Source organism: Gopherus evgoodei, chromosome 7 (genome assembly GCF_007399415.2).
Source record: "Gopherus evgoodei ecotype Sinaloan lineage chromosome 7, rGopEvg1_v1.p, whole genome shotgun sequence".
Lineage (NCBI taxonomy): Eukaryota > Metazoa > Chordata > Testudines > Testudinidae > Gopherus > Gopherus evgoodei.
In genome coordinates, this window is record NC_044328.1 from 89,268,624 (window position 1) to 89,282,029 (window position 13,406).

Here is a 13,406-nt window from a genome sequence, read left to right on the forward strand (position 1 = left end):
TGATGATTACCTGTTCTGCTCATTCCCTCTGAAGCACCTGGCACTGGCCACTGTTGAAAGACAGGGTAGGATATTGGGGTGACCCAGTATGGCCATTTTTATGTTTCTTATGTAGGTACTTTCTAAACACACCAGAAGTATGGTCCCTGCTTCCAGCAACTAAGGACAGACCAGAAAAGAGATTTGATGAAAAACAGGCAATATACATACAAGTCAGCTCAATTCAGTGTAAGTGGATAGGTTTAGAGGCCATACTAAGGAGGTCACTGAGGATGTAACTTGCATGGGGAGCTGCCTGAAAGCTTGCATGGGGAGGTGATTGTATAAGAAACTGAGAAGGCTATGTGCAAAGATATCTAAATTAAAGCATTGTTATTAGTTTTGTTATTTAGCTGTTTATTTTTACTCCTACCTGGAGCTGATGTTTGGAGTCAGCGATTAAGAGATAACAAGAAGGAGTGACAGAGGTGATAAAGTGAAAAGCAAGCTCCCACTTAACATTTGAAATTTCAAATTAGAACTGGAATGGATCCTACATGGCATGTTCCATTGACTAGTGATGGGAACACAGATAGCCTCTTATATTAATGTGAATCCACCTCTGTAATTCTGGCAGGCAATATGTGGCCTGTAATTATTTCTTTACACTGTTCTGCTAATTTGCATTCCAATTATACTTTGTTTTCAATAGGTAAAAACTGCAATATGAAACATAAATATAATTTACATTGATTATTTTGCTACCCTATAAAACAATAATAGAGCCAACCTTCATGTAAATATTACTAGTGAGCTTTCATCATATCATTTAAAGGTCAAGTTGGAAAAACCATACATCAAATCATTCGTTTGAACATGTTGCTGCAGTTCTGGATTAGCCAATAAAATATAAACTTTCTGAAGAGCAAGTCTGTTCATGCCACTAATTTCTTTTGATGCAAATTGCAGCTTGATTTGTCTACACTAGAGATTTGCATTGGTGCAACTACAATGGTGACTGACCACTCATGTTTGAAGGGGGACAAATGTCCACTGTAGGCAAGGTCTTATTGCAACCCTCCCATTATCAGTTAGACCTGTGCTTTGGATCAAGAGGTTGACTGTATATGGCCCTTACAGCCCCAGCCATGCTTCATTAAAAAAAAAAATCAAGTAATTTTTGGCTTCCTGAAATTAGACAGCCCTGCTTTGGAATGGAAAACTGAAATAACTTTTCTCATTTGCAGGGCGTCTACATTTCTGAAGTGTGCAGAGATCCTAAAAGTATCTTTCTAGGCATTTCTATCACTGTAGTATCTAGCAGAGTAGGACTAAAAGCCTGCTATCAAGCACTTAAGGCAGGCATGATAATGCTTTAATTATATAGAGTACAAAAAATTACACTGTGGTGCTAAAGTTAATCAGTAGCTCATGCCCAGTGTGCCACTATGCTATGATTGCCCTCTTTAAAATGAAGGGGATAATAAAAAGCTTCAGAATCAATGGCTACACTGTTTAGCTTTGCTGCTGTGTTTCTACTGAACGTTCTTGCCTGCGCACTGAGCCGTGCAATGCCAAGGAAGAACTCAGGAAAAGCTTTCCAAACCTCCTGGAGCTTTGATCTCCAGTAACATGTAGAATTGATTAATCTATTTTTCCTCTTCTCCCCCCACCAAAAATTTGTAATGCCACCTTCTTCCACGTTATTTTTGTAGAAGGCCATCTCTGCTTCTTGTTTTGCTTTCTTGTTTTCTTAACTTCCAACTGCACTGTTAATTAAACATTTTATCCTTAAGGAGCCAAAACCAAGATGAGGGCTGGTGTGTGGGTAAAAATTTTCCTTTTTGTGTTTAGATGTAAAAAGAGTCTAGACAAGCAATATTTATTAATCATAAAAATCCAGTACTATTTCTGTTTGGAGTCCCCATTTGCTGCTGGTGCTTATTATATTTGTAATAGCTGCAAATGGACTGGGGTATGACAGAGCCTGGCTGACATGTGGACTCGTCTTTTCTCTGTCATATTAAAATATGTCTCACATCTGATCCCATGTGTGAGAATGGGGAAGAGGGGATGTGTAGACATTCATTCCTCCCTACTATTCATTGCTGGAGTGCAAAGATATGTATTCATTGAGAGTGCAAAGATATGTATTGCTTTATTTTCCCCGGCCCCATGTTACCATCAGTCCTGCTCACCCTGGCTCATGATATAAATAAGATCAATAATGTTTCTGGTCTGGTTCTGTGGTTCACTCTCACAGTAAAATGCCTACTGACCATTTCACATTCAGTATGATTAAGGCTACAAGTCTGTCATGGAGGTCACAGATGCTGTGATTTTTTTGGTGACCTCCGCAACTTCAGAGCTTTGAGTGTCAGTCCTAGGCGATGGAACTAGGGCTGTCAGAGGGTGGCAGGGTGAACCCTGGGTGGAGAAGGTTTACCACTTGGCCTGTATTTGACTGACCTGGCCATTTTTTTTTATGGATTTGCCAGTTGCTAGAAAAATAATTTAATCTGCTGGATTTTTTATGTGGCTCTAAAGATTTGCATTATTATCACAATACACTTGGATATCTAATGTTAAAGGTTTGTGTGTCCAGTTAGAGATGGGCAGTGTTCCCACTTCTGCAGTTTAAGTAAGAAAATGATATCAGTTTTATCTCTGTGTTCTTTCTCTAATTACTGTAAGGGGCTGTCAAAGCGCAGGCTGTGGAGTTTCCTTGTGGTTGGGTTACATCAGACTTGCCTTGTGTGTGGGGGTGGGTGCCTTTTTTTTTCCATTTCAAAGGTGGTAACCCTAGATTGGTGGGGCTCTCACTGTCAGCCCCTCTCCTGGGCAGCAGGATGAGCCCTGAGCAGTGGGGATCCGGCTGTCAGCTCCCTCCACCCGGGTGGCAGGGCTTGGGCTGTCAGTCCATCCTGGGCAGCGGGGCTTGGTCTGTTATCTCCCACTGGTGGCATGCTGGGGCAGGGGGGTTGAGTTTGGGAGGGGGTGGGGACTCTGGGCTGAGGGGTGGGGCTGAGGGGTTTGGAGTGTGGGAGGGAGCTCCAGGCTGGGCCTGGGGTAAGGGTGCAGAAGGGTGGTGTGGGCTCTGGGAGGGAGTTTGGGTGTGGGAGGGACTCAGAGTGAGCCTGGGGCAGGTAGTTGGGATGGGGGAGAGTGTGAGGGGTGCAGGCTCTAGGAGTGAGTTTTGCTGCAGGAGGGGGCTCAGGGCTAAGGTGCAGGAGGGGGCTTGGAGTGCAAGCTCCAGCCAGGCAGGACTTACCTTTAGTGGCTCCCAGAAATGGCAGTATGTCCAACAGTGGCTCCTAGTCTCAGGGATGACCAGGTGACTGTGCACCACCCTGCCTGCAGGCACCACTCCTGCAGCTCCCATTGACTGTGGTTCCTCGTTCCCGGCCAATGAGAGCTGCGGAGTAGGTGCTCAGGGCAGGGACAGTGCATGGAGACTCCCAGGCTGTGCCTTCAATGAGGGGCTGCAGGGACATGCTGGCCGTTTCCAGGAGCGGCACAGAGCCAGGGCAGGAAAGGAGCCTGCCTTAGCCCTGTTGCGTTGCCAGACTTTTAGCAGCCTAAAATCTCCCGGATTGGGTTCAGCAGCCTCCGGGAGATAGAGCCCAATTCTGGGAGACTCCCAGCCAAAATGGGAGGGTTGGCAATGCTACAGGCAGTGGGGCTTGGGTTGCTAGTCCACCGTGGGCGGCGGGGCTTTGGCTGTCAGCTCCCCCCACCCACGTTGCAGAGCTCAGGTTGTTGACGGCACTCAGTGCCTGAGGTGGCAATGGTTGGGTTTGTTGCCCAGTGTGCTCCGCACCAAAAGGACACACCAGGGTGGAGAAGTAAACAAAGTTTATTTGAGATCTCAAATAGGCATTAGGAGCCACGCAGGGTTTAGATTAAAAGCGCAGGAAACAAACAACTTACATACTTTTTATATTTTAACCAAAACAGTAACTTGTTACAATGCTTTTTGTGACGTAAACTGTACCCGCCCAGAACCAAGTCTGCCCAGCAACTATTTTCCGCCCAAGGCCAAGTCTGCCTAACTACTAACCAGTTCTTACTGGTTCTTTTCTAGAAGGATTAGCCCCTTCCACAAGGGCAACTCGAGGTCAAACATGGAGTCTAGAGGAGAGTTGGTACACTATGGCTCAGAGCAAGAGGACTTCACTGGCTCTCATGGCCTTCCATTTTCTCGAGTTACCTGGTTTATACCAAGTGCGTCCCCAACAAGGTTATCAGTCTGCCCTAGGTGGTGAGGCTCAGGTTGCCACTACGCTGTAGGCAGCTGGGCTTTGGCCAGCAGCTTCCCCCTCCAGGCAGTGGGGCTCAGGTTATCAGCTCCCCTACCCTCCTCCAGCCGCAGGGCTCAGGCCATAGGTGCTAACTTTTCCAAGCACCAGTGGCTGCTCACACCCCCTTGCCCTGACTCCACCCCTGCCCCACCCCACGCCACTCCCATTCCAAACCCTTCACCAAAGTCCCCACCCCAACTCTGCTCCCGCCCCATTGGATCCTTCCCCAAATCTCCGCCCCAGCTCCACCTCTTCCACCAAGCACACTGCATTCCCCCTCCTCCCAGTGCTTGTCGGTGCAAAACCTGTTTCCCAGCTCAAGGGCTGGGAGCCAGGGGGAAATGCGGGCATGCTGTGTGCTCAGGGCAAGAAGTGGAACAGAGGCGAGGTGGGGTGGTCTGCACCCACCAATTATGCCCTTTGGGTGCTCAAGCCCCGGAGCACCCATGGAGTCGGCACCTAGAGCTCAGGCTGCCAGTCTGTCCTGGGCAGTGGAGCATGGGCTTTCAGCTCTCCCTCCACAGGTGGCAGGGCTCAGACGGTCAGTCCATCCTGGGCAGCAGGGCTCAGGCTGTGAGCTCCCCCCCCCCCGCCCCTAACTTTTCCTAAAAATAACTGTGACAAAATCTTAACTTTAAGTATGATGAATGCAATTATTATAGCCAGGCTCATATTCCCATGGACTCTTGCAACCTTCACAGGCTCCCTCTTGGTGGCTACTATGCACGGCCGTCCTCACTGTGGCCCCCCCTTGCACTGAGCTGGGAGCGGATTATGTCCTCTGGCCCAGCCCACCTCTAGCTCTTCGCTGAAGCAAGCCAAGGAGCGTGTTTTGTGCTCCCGCTGCCAACAGGAGGAGAAACAAACCGCTGCTGCGGTGGCTTCTCGGCCTTTGCGCTAAACCAGCGCACGCCCATCCTCCCGCCGCCCTTGCACTAGACGCGCTCCTCCTCCCACTTCTTCCTTCCGCTAGGCGCACACTCCGCGCCCCTACCCAGGAGCCACCCTCCTCCCACCCGCACATTTTCCCAGATAGCGCACAAATACTTCGCACAGTCGATTTGTTTTAATTTACAAAAGTTCATTTTATTTACAATCCGGAGCGTGTTTTTTTTTTAATATAAAATGACCTGGCCCTGCTTGACAACAACGCAAAAGGGTGGCGGTAAAATAAATAAAGCGCCCCAACAAACAAGGCCTAGTATGTAAGCCCAGATCCCTTTCCCCCGGGGGACAAAATGCCCCGCCACCTCCTCCCCTCCCCGGGCTGGAGGCTTCAAATGCCAATAGATGGACTTGACTTAACGTTGGGAAAACCATTTTACTCATGAGACTCCACATACCCAGCCCGACCAGATCCAGCTGTGCCCCGGAGATACGATCGCCCGCATAACCCAGCCCAGTATAAAACACAACGGGAGGAAGGGGGTGATTGTATTAATAAGTGCCCCTCCCCAATTCAGGCAATCCTGCTACAGAACTCGTGGAAGTCCCTCTCCATGAATGTCTCGCTCTCGATCACATCGTCCTCGGAGGGGAAGTACTGCAAGCTCTCCTCCTGGTGCAAGTCCGCCAAGCCGCCACCGAAAAACCGCAGCTGCTGCTGCTGCGAAGAGGGCTCAGAGTCAGTGATGGCCGAGGAAGCGGGCGGAGACCAGGAGGAGGAGCGAGAGTCCTCGGCAAAGTCCATCAGCGCCCCCCGGGAGTTCTCTAGCACTCCCAGGTAAGAGTCCATGTCCAGCGGGTCCATCTCACTGTCCGACCCCCCGCTCTCGGTGCCCACCGAGTCTGAGCGCAGGTGCATGAGCTGGTACTTCTCCCGCATCAAGAACTGGTTGGTGTTGCGGGGGGCCCGCATGCCCGGGGCTCGCTTGCCCATCATGTTGACGGGGCGCAGAGAGAGCAGCACCCTGGGGCGGGTGGGCCGGTAGCACCGCTGGGAGGCCCTGTAGTGCTGCTGCTGATGGTAATAAGCGTGCGTCCTACTGCCCAAAAGCTTCCTGGAGAAGGTAGGGGTCCTTCCACGCCAGCTGTGGTACCAGCGAGCTCTGCTGCAACCCCTCCGGGGCGTTCCCTCCTTCAGCTGCTGCTGGTAGGCCTCCGGGACCTCTTCCTCCTTCCCAGCCCTGGCAGGCTCCCAAGGGGCACCCCTGGCTCCTCTGCCGCACGTGATCAGCTCTTCTCTTCTCAACATAGTAACCCTCTCACATACTCCTTGCAGCCCTGGACAGCTGCCAATAATCACCAAAGAAGCAAATTCAATGTCGTCGTCGTCTTCTTGGCGTTTTCCCCCCTTCTGGGTTGGCTTGCTCGTTGCTGGTGTGTAAAGCACTACGGTTTCCCCTCAGCCGAAGGGGCTTTCCTGCTGCCTCTACCTTTTCACAATCCGCTCTGTTTTTTTCTTGACCAGAGCCCTTTTACAGTGCATAGCCTGGCTGAGCTGCTGCAGGCTGGGGGGCAGCTTGACCAGCTTTAGGCTGCTGCCTAGAAGAGATTATCTCGCCTTCTTCTGTAGCAGAGTGTTATCCCGGTGCAAACCGCCACAGAATAACAACTGCCTAGGAGAGTGGGTGTGTTTGACAAAAGGAGAAGGGGAGAAGCAGGGAGGTCGCGTCGGACGCTCTTTGCCGCTGACTGTCTAGTTGCACAGCCCTGAGAAAACAAACACACATCGCCCTCCGGGTTTGGCTTGCTGACTCTTTTTAGTGCTTCTCCCATCCACACCCCCTTATGTACAGGACATGGAGCAGTCCAAAATCACTCACTGTGGAGGGGGGGTGTGCATCAACGAATATTTTTTCCTTCTCAAACCCTTGCATCGGCATGCAAAACATGCTGTATGCCAGGCAAGGAGGAACGCGTCGGCCTGGGGTGTCGGTGCTGTTTTTTGCTTCTCCCCCTACATTTTTTGCATTTACACAATATTGGTTTGGCCCAACTCCAGGCGAGTTATTCTGTCTGATTTCCATGCACAACCCTTGCCTACGCCCGGATTTTTTTGCGCAGGTTCCTCCATCTCGAGCTTGCCTAGTTTGCAGCGGATACGTAAAGTGCTTAACGGCCGGTGGAAGCGCAAACAAGCGCTTGAGTGGTGTGTTGCTAGGAGGAAAACGGGGTGGTGCCTGGGCAAGTAAATGCCTACGAACTGGCAGGGGAGACAGCTAGTAGGGGATCCCTGGGTCTAGCTGCACACTGCAGCTGTGTTTGCAGATGATTGATATGCTAGAGGTGCAGTGCGTGTGAACTTTTTTCAGCCTTCCCCACTCCTTGTAACTCCTTGCGTGTCCGGTCTGGGTGGCACATCAGCAATAATTGGAGATAGAGGAAGCGGCCATCCTACTACTGAAAGCTGAGAAAATAGGGGTGGGGTGGGTGATTGATCGTGGGCATTTTAGTTGTGGGTTCTTGTTTGTTTTTATTGGTGGACGTCAGCTGTTTCGACTCTGGCAAATCCCTACATATTGCTCACGGAAACTATTCGTTCTCTTCCCACCAGAACCATTCTAACAAATCCTGTACGTTTTACATCTCAGAAAAAGGCAAATGATTTTCAAAAATATCCCTAGGGCAAGTCTGTCTAACACCCTCTAGCGGGCCTTGCTCGGAGTTTGGCTTAATAGCTGTAGAGAAATGATCAGGCAGACCCGTCCTCATTTCGAAAGGTCCAGGATAAAATTGCATATTCGCGTTTAAACAAAGAACATGAACACAAGATTGAACCTCGTTGACGAAACGGCAGTAGCAAGGGGAGTATGGTGGGAGTGAAGGGAGGAGTTGCAGGGGCCTGGTGCAGCAACTGTCCATACACGTTCAATTTCTATTTGAATACAAGGGGGCGGAGGGGAGGACTGGGGAGAATCCGTTCGCAAGGGACGTGCTGGACTTGTTCTACAGCCCTTGTTTACAGCCATCAGGTTTAGCCACCCCCCTGCTCTCCCCCCTTGGCCTGTAGGCAGACACAGACTCCCTTCCCCCTTCTCATCCAGGCTTTTGGGGGAGGAGATTAGGGAGGATGATGATTGAAGGGCGATGTAAACAAACTGTCATCTCAAGAACTCTGCTGGAGTGTTCAAATAGTTAACTATTTGCATGTTGTTCCTTAATGCAGTTTCGTAACCTAGTGTATTAATTAAAATGCTTATAGATTATGCCATGTGGATCTGCCAATAGCTAGAGTGCGCAAAATGTTCCTATTAGCCATGTTTCCACCTTTTGGCCATCCTTTGAATTTTTTTATTTTTTTTTTTTGTGTGTGTAGATATTACTGGCCTGATTTTTAGGGAGTGCTGAGCAACTATTTACTTCAAGAGGAGTAGTGGGCGTTTCACATTTGAAAATCAGGTCACTTAATTTAGGACCTTAAATATGCATTTAGATGCTTAATTTTAGGAACATAAATTTGAAAGCCTTGGGCTTTGTATTTATGAGTAGATTGTTGCCTTTATTTAGACAACTTCAAACAGCCATGTGATTGTTGGAGCATTTTGAACTTTAGTACCAGCGTGTGGCGTAAGGGCTGTTTAAAGAGTTAGTATTTAACTTTGTCTTCTTATACATGACAGTGACTTCTCTACTCTCCCCAGTCTTAAAGATACATTACTTACCACAAAATTAACTACCATGTACTTAGTCCAGCAGTCAAAATAATTTTCATTAGCATGTGGGCATGAATAAGGACAGCAAGATTGGGGTGCTTATATATGTTGACTGTACTGTGGTGAGGGGAAACAGGAGTATAAACTACTAGACTAAGAGAGGAGGGGGAGAAAGATAAAAAACATGGAGAACGAACAAGGATAAGCCAAAGGTACTTGTGGGAGAAGAAATGGAGTTGAGTAACAGGAGTAGAAAGTGAGGGTAGAATTGACCAGACACATGCTATGTTCTATCAAAGTTGACAAATATAATTTATTAATATTGCTTGAATACATATTATTTTAACTAGTAATTTAGTTTTTAAATTCTTTTAAAACAGGAGCTAATAAAGAGTTTACTTTAATGTAAGTGCTTAAGTTATGTTTGTCAACTGTGAGTTAAAGAAACTAGGACTGTCAATCAGTTAACTCACAAATGAACTCAAATACATAGTAATTAAAAATTGTGATTAATCACACCGTTAAACAATAGAACACCAATTGAAATGTATTAAATATTTTTGGATGTTTTTCTACATTTTCAAAAATAGTGATTTCTATTACAACACAGAATACAGAATATACAGTGCTCACATTTTTTATTACAAATATTTGCACTAAAAATGATCAACAAAAGAATAGTATTTTTAAATTTACCTCATACAGGTACTATAGTGCAATCTCTTTATTGTGAAAGTATAACTTACAAATGTAGATTTTTTTGTTACATAACTGCACTCAAAAGAAAATGTAAAACTTTAGAACCTACAAATCCACTCAGTCATACTTCTTGTTCAGCCAGTCACTAAGACAAACAAGTCTGTTTACATTTTACAGGACATACTGCTGCCTTCTTATTTACAATGTAATCTGAAAGTGAGAAGAGGCATTCAGATGGCACTTTTGTAGCTGGTGTTGCAAGATATTTACATGCCAGATATGCTAAACATTCGTATGCCCTTTCATGCTTTGGCCACCATTCCAGATTACATGCTTCTGTGTTGATGATGCTTCTTAAAAAAATGTGTTAATTAAATATGTGACTGATCTCCTTGGGGGAGAATTGTATGTCCTCTGTTCTGTTTTACCTGAATTCAGCCATATATTTTATGTTATAGCCGTCTTCAATGATAATCCAAACAAAAGTTCGTACACAAAGAAGGTACCAATGTGAGATTTCTAAAAATAGCTACAGCACTCAACCCAAGGTTTAAGAATCTGAAGTGCCGTCCAAAATCTGAGAAGGATGAGGTATGGAGCATGCCTTCAGAAGTCTTAAAAGAGCAATACTCAGTTGCGGAAACTACAGAACCTGAACCACCAAAATAGAAAATCAACCTTGTGCTGGTGGCATCTGACTTAGATAATGAAAATGAACATGGGTTGGTCTGCTCTGCTTTGGATCATTATTGAGAAGAACCCATCATCAGTATGGAAGCATGTCCTCTGGAATGGTGGTTGAAGCATGAAAGGACATATGAATTCTTAGCACATCTGGCACATAAATATCTTGCAACACTGGCTACAACAGAGCCATGCAAACGCCTGTTCTCATTTTCAGGTGACTTTACAAACAAGAAGTGGCACCATTGTTTCCTGCACATTGTAACCAAACTTGTTTGTCTGAGTGATTGGATGAAGTAGGATTGAGTGGACTTGTAGGTTTTAAAGTTTTACATTGTTTTATTTTTGAATGCAGTTTTTTTTTTGGTATACAATTCTTCATTTGTAAGTTCAACTTTCATGATAAAGAGATTGGACTGTATTTGTATTAGGTGAATTGGAAAATACTATTTTGTTTTTTACAGTGCAAATGTTTGTAATAAAAATAAATGCAAAAGTGAGCACTCTACATTTTGTAACCTTTTTGTAATTGAAATCAATATATTTGAAAATGTAGAAAACATCCAAAAATATTTAAATAAATTGTATTCTATTATTGTTTAACTGCACAATTAATTTTTTTAATCACTTGACAGCCCTAAAAGAAACCCATTTCTAAAGGCATACACCATTTAGAAGAGAAAACTAATGTAAGTAAAAGTCATAGTTGGTCATATTTATCTAAAAATGCAACTTCTGTAATTACACACTTAAGACAGAAGAATGTTATGGTAACATTTAGGCTTTGATTGATTTCTAAGGGCTTGGCTATACTTGAGAGTTACAGCGCTGGTGGTGGCTTTACAGCACTATAACTTACTCCCCATCCACACTGGCAAGGCACATACAGTGCTGTATCTCCCTGGCTACAGCGCTGCATGTACTTCACCTCGACGAGAGGAATAAAGAGAACAGCGCGGCCAGTGTAAACAGTGATTAATCTTACTACGCTGTAACTAACCTCCGGAACCTTCCCATAATGCTTTTAAGTAAAGATAACACTCTTTGTTTTGTTGTGATTCCTCTCTTTGTTTTGTTGTGAACTCGGGGATCCCGGAGCTGCTTATCTAAAAAACCAAACACAGCTACTGTTTGCAGTGAATGAGCAGAGGCAGGGGGATCCCTTTGGAATGTCCACAGCTAGTGTTCGCTTGAGGAGAAAAGCAGCACGGTAGGCGGGGGGTGGGGGGAGAGTCTGTTTCGGAGTAGCTGCTTATCTGGTCTGTGAAGAAAAAAACAAAGAAGGCTATTTGCATTTAGTGAATGAGAGGGGTGGGGAAAGGGGTCGGAACTTGCAAGGCAGGGAGCTGACACAGTGTCAGCTCCAAAAATCCACTCTCTCTGTCTCACCCACACTCCCTGTCACACTCCACCCCCCCCTTTTGAAAAGCATGTTGCAGCCACTTGAACGCTGGGATAGCTGCCCATAATGCACCACTCCCAACACCGCTGCAAATGTGGCCACACTGCAGCACTGGTAGCTGTCAGTGTGGCCGTCAGTGTGGCCACACTGCAGCGCTTTCCCTACACAGCTGTATGAAGACAGCTTTAACTCCCAGCACTGTACAGCTGCAAGTGTAGCCAAACCCTAAAAGTTCACTTATTACATGCGTGTCTGGTCATATATATGTGTTTTAAAAAATAAAATTAGTCCATGAATAGCATTTGAGGAGCATAAATCCAGATTACCTTTCCTAATTGAATAGACCCACTAAACTCAATGAGTCTATTTGAATGAGCAAAGTAAGAATGATTTTTCCCAATGTCTTTAAAGCAGGGGTGGGCAAACTTTTTGGCCCAAGAGCCATACTGGGGTTGCAAAACTGTATGGAGGGCCAGGTAGGGAAGGCTGTGTCTCCCCAAACAGCTTGGCCCCCACCCTCTATCCGCCCCCTCCCACTTCCCACCCCGACTGCCCCCCTCAGAACCTCCAACCCATCCAACCCCCCTACTCCTTGTCCCCTGTCCCCTCCCAGGACCCCCCCGCTCCAACCGTCCCCTGTGACCCCACCCCCTATGCAACCTCCTTTGCTCCCAGTCCCCTGACTGCCCCAACCCCTATCCACACCTCCACCCTCTGGCAGGCCCCCAGAAAACCCAAGTCTATCCAATTCCCCATCTCCTGACCCCTATCCACACCTCCGCCCCCTGACAGGCCCCTTGGGACTCCCACACTTATGCAACCCGCTGATCCCCGTCCCCTGTTACCCCCCCCCAACCTCTGCCCCATCCAACTGCCCCCTGCCTTCCCCCGGGACACCCCCCCCATCCAAGCTCCTGGGCCTGGCCCCCTTACCATGCTGCTCAGAGCAGCATGTCTGGCAGCCGTGCCTCCCAGCTGGAGCTAGACACACTGCCGCTCTGCTCCACAGGAGTGCGCAACCCCGCTGCCCAGAGTGCTGCCCATGCGGCGGCGTTGCTGTGGGGGAGGGAGAAAGCGGAATGGGGCAAGCCTCCCTGGCCGGGAGCTCAAGAGCTGGGCAGGACAGTCCCGTGGGCCGGATGTGGCTTGTGGGCCGTAGTTTGTCCATCCCTGCTTTAAAGCACTGCACAGATGTTAGCTAACTACACCTCTACCCCATATAACACAACCCGATATAACACGGGTTCGTGTAGAACGTGGTGAAGCTCTGACACTGCTCTGAGCAGCGTGTTAAGGGTGCCGGGCCAGGGCCGGGGCCAGGGCCAGGGCCAAGGGGTTGGATAAAGGGCAGAGTGTCTCAGGGGCAGTCAGGGGCTTCCCTCCAAGCTCTAGGAGGCAGGAGCTGTGTGTAGGGGCCAATTTTGGGGGCCTCGCAGTCCCATAGTGGCCTGAGGGATTATTGGGGAGCAGGGAGCAGCCCACTCTGCTTCCCTCGCCCCGGCCCCAGCAGTGTCGCTCGGGGGAGGGAGCTTGGGGGAAGGGATCCCCCTGTACTCACCAGCAGCAGCAGAAGCAGAGCAGCCTTGCCCCAGCCCGCTCCACTCTGCCAGCTCCCAGCCGCAGAGCTCTGCTTCCCGCCGCCGGTGAGTGCGGGACCTTTCCCCACCCCCTCCTCAGCGACACAGCTGGGGCTGGGGCAAGGAAAGCGGAACAGGCTAGAGCCACATTGCTCTGCTTCCTGCCACC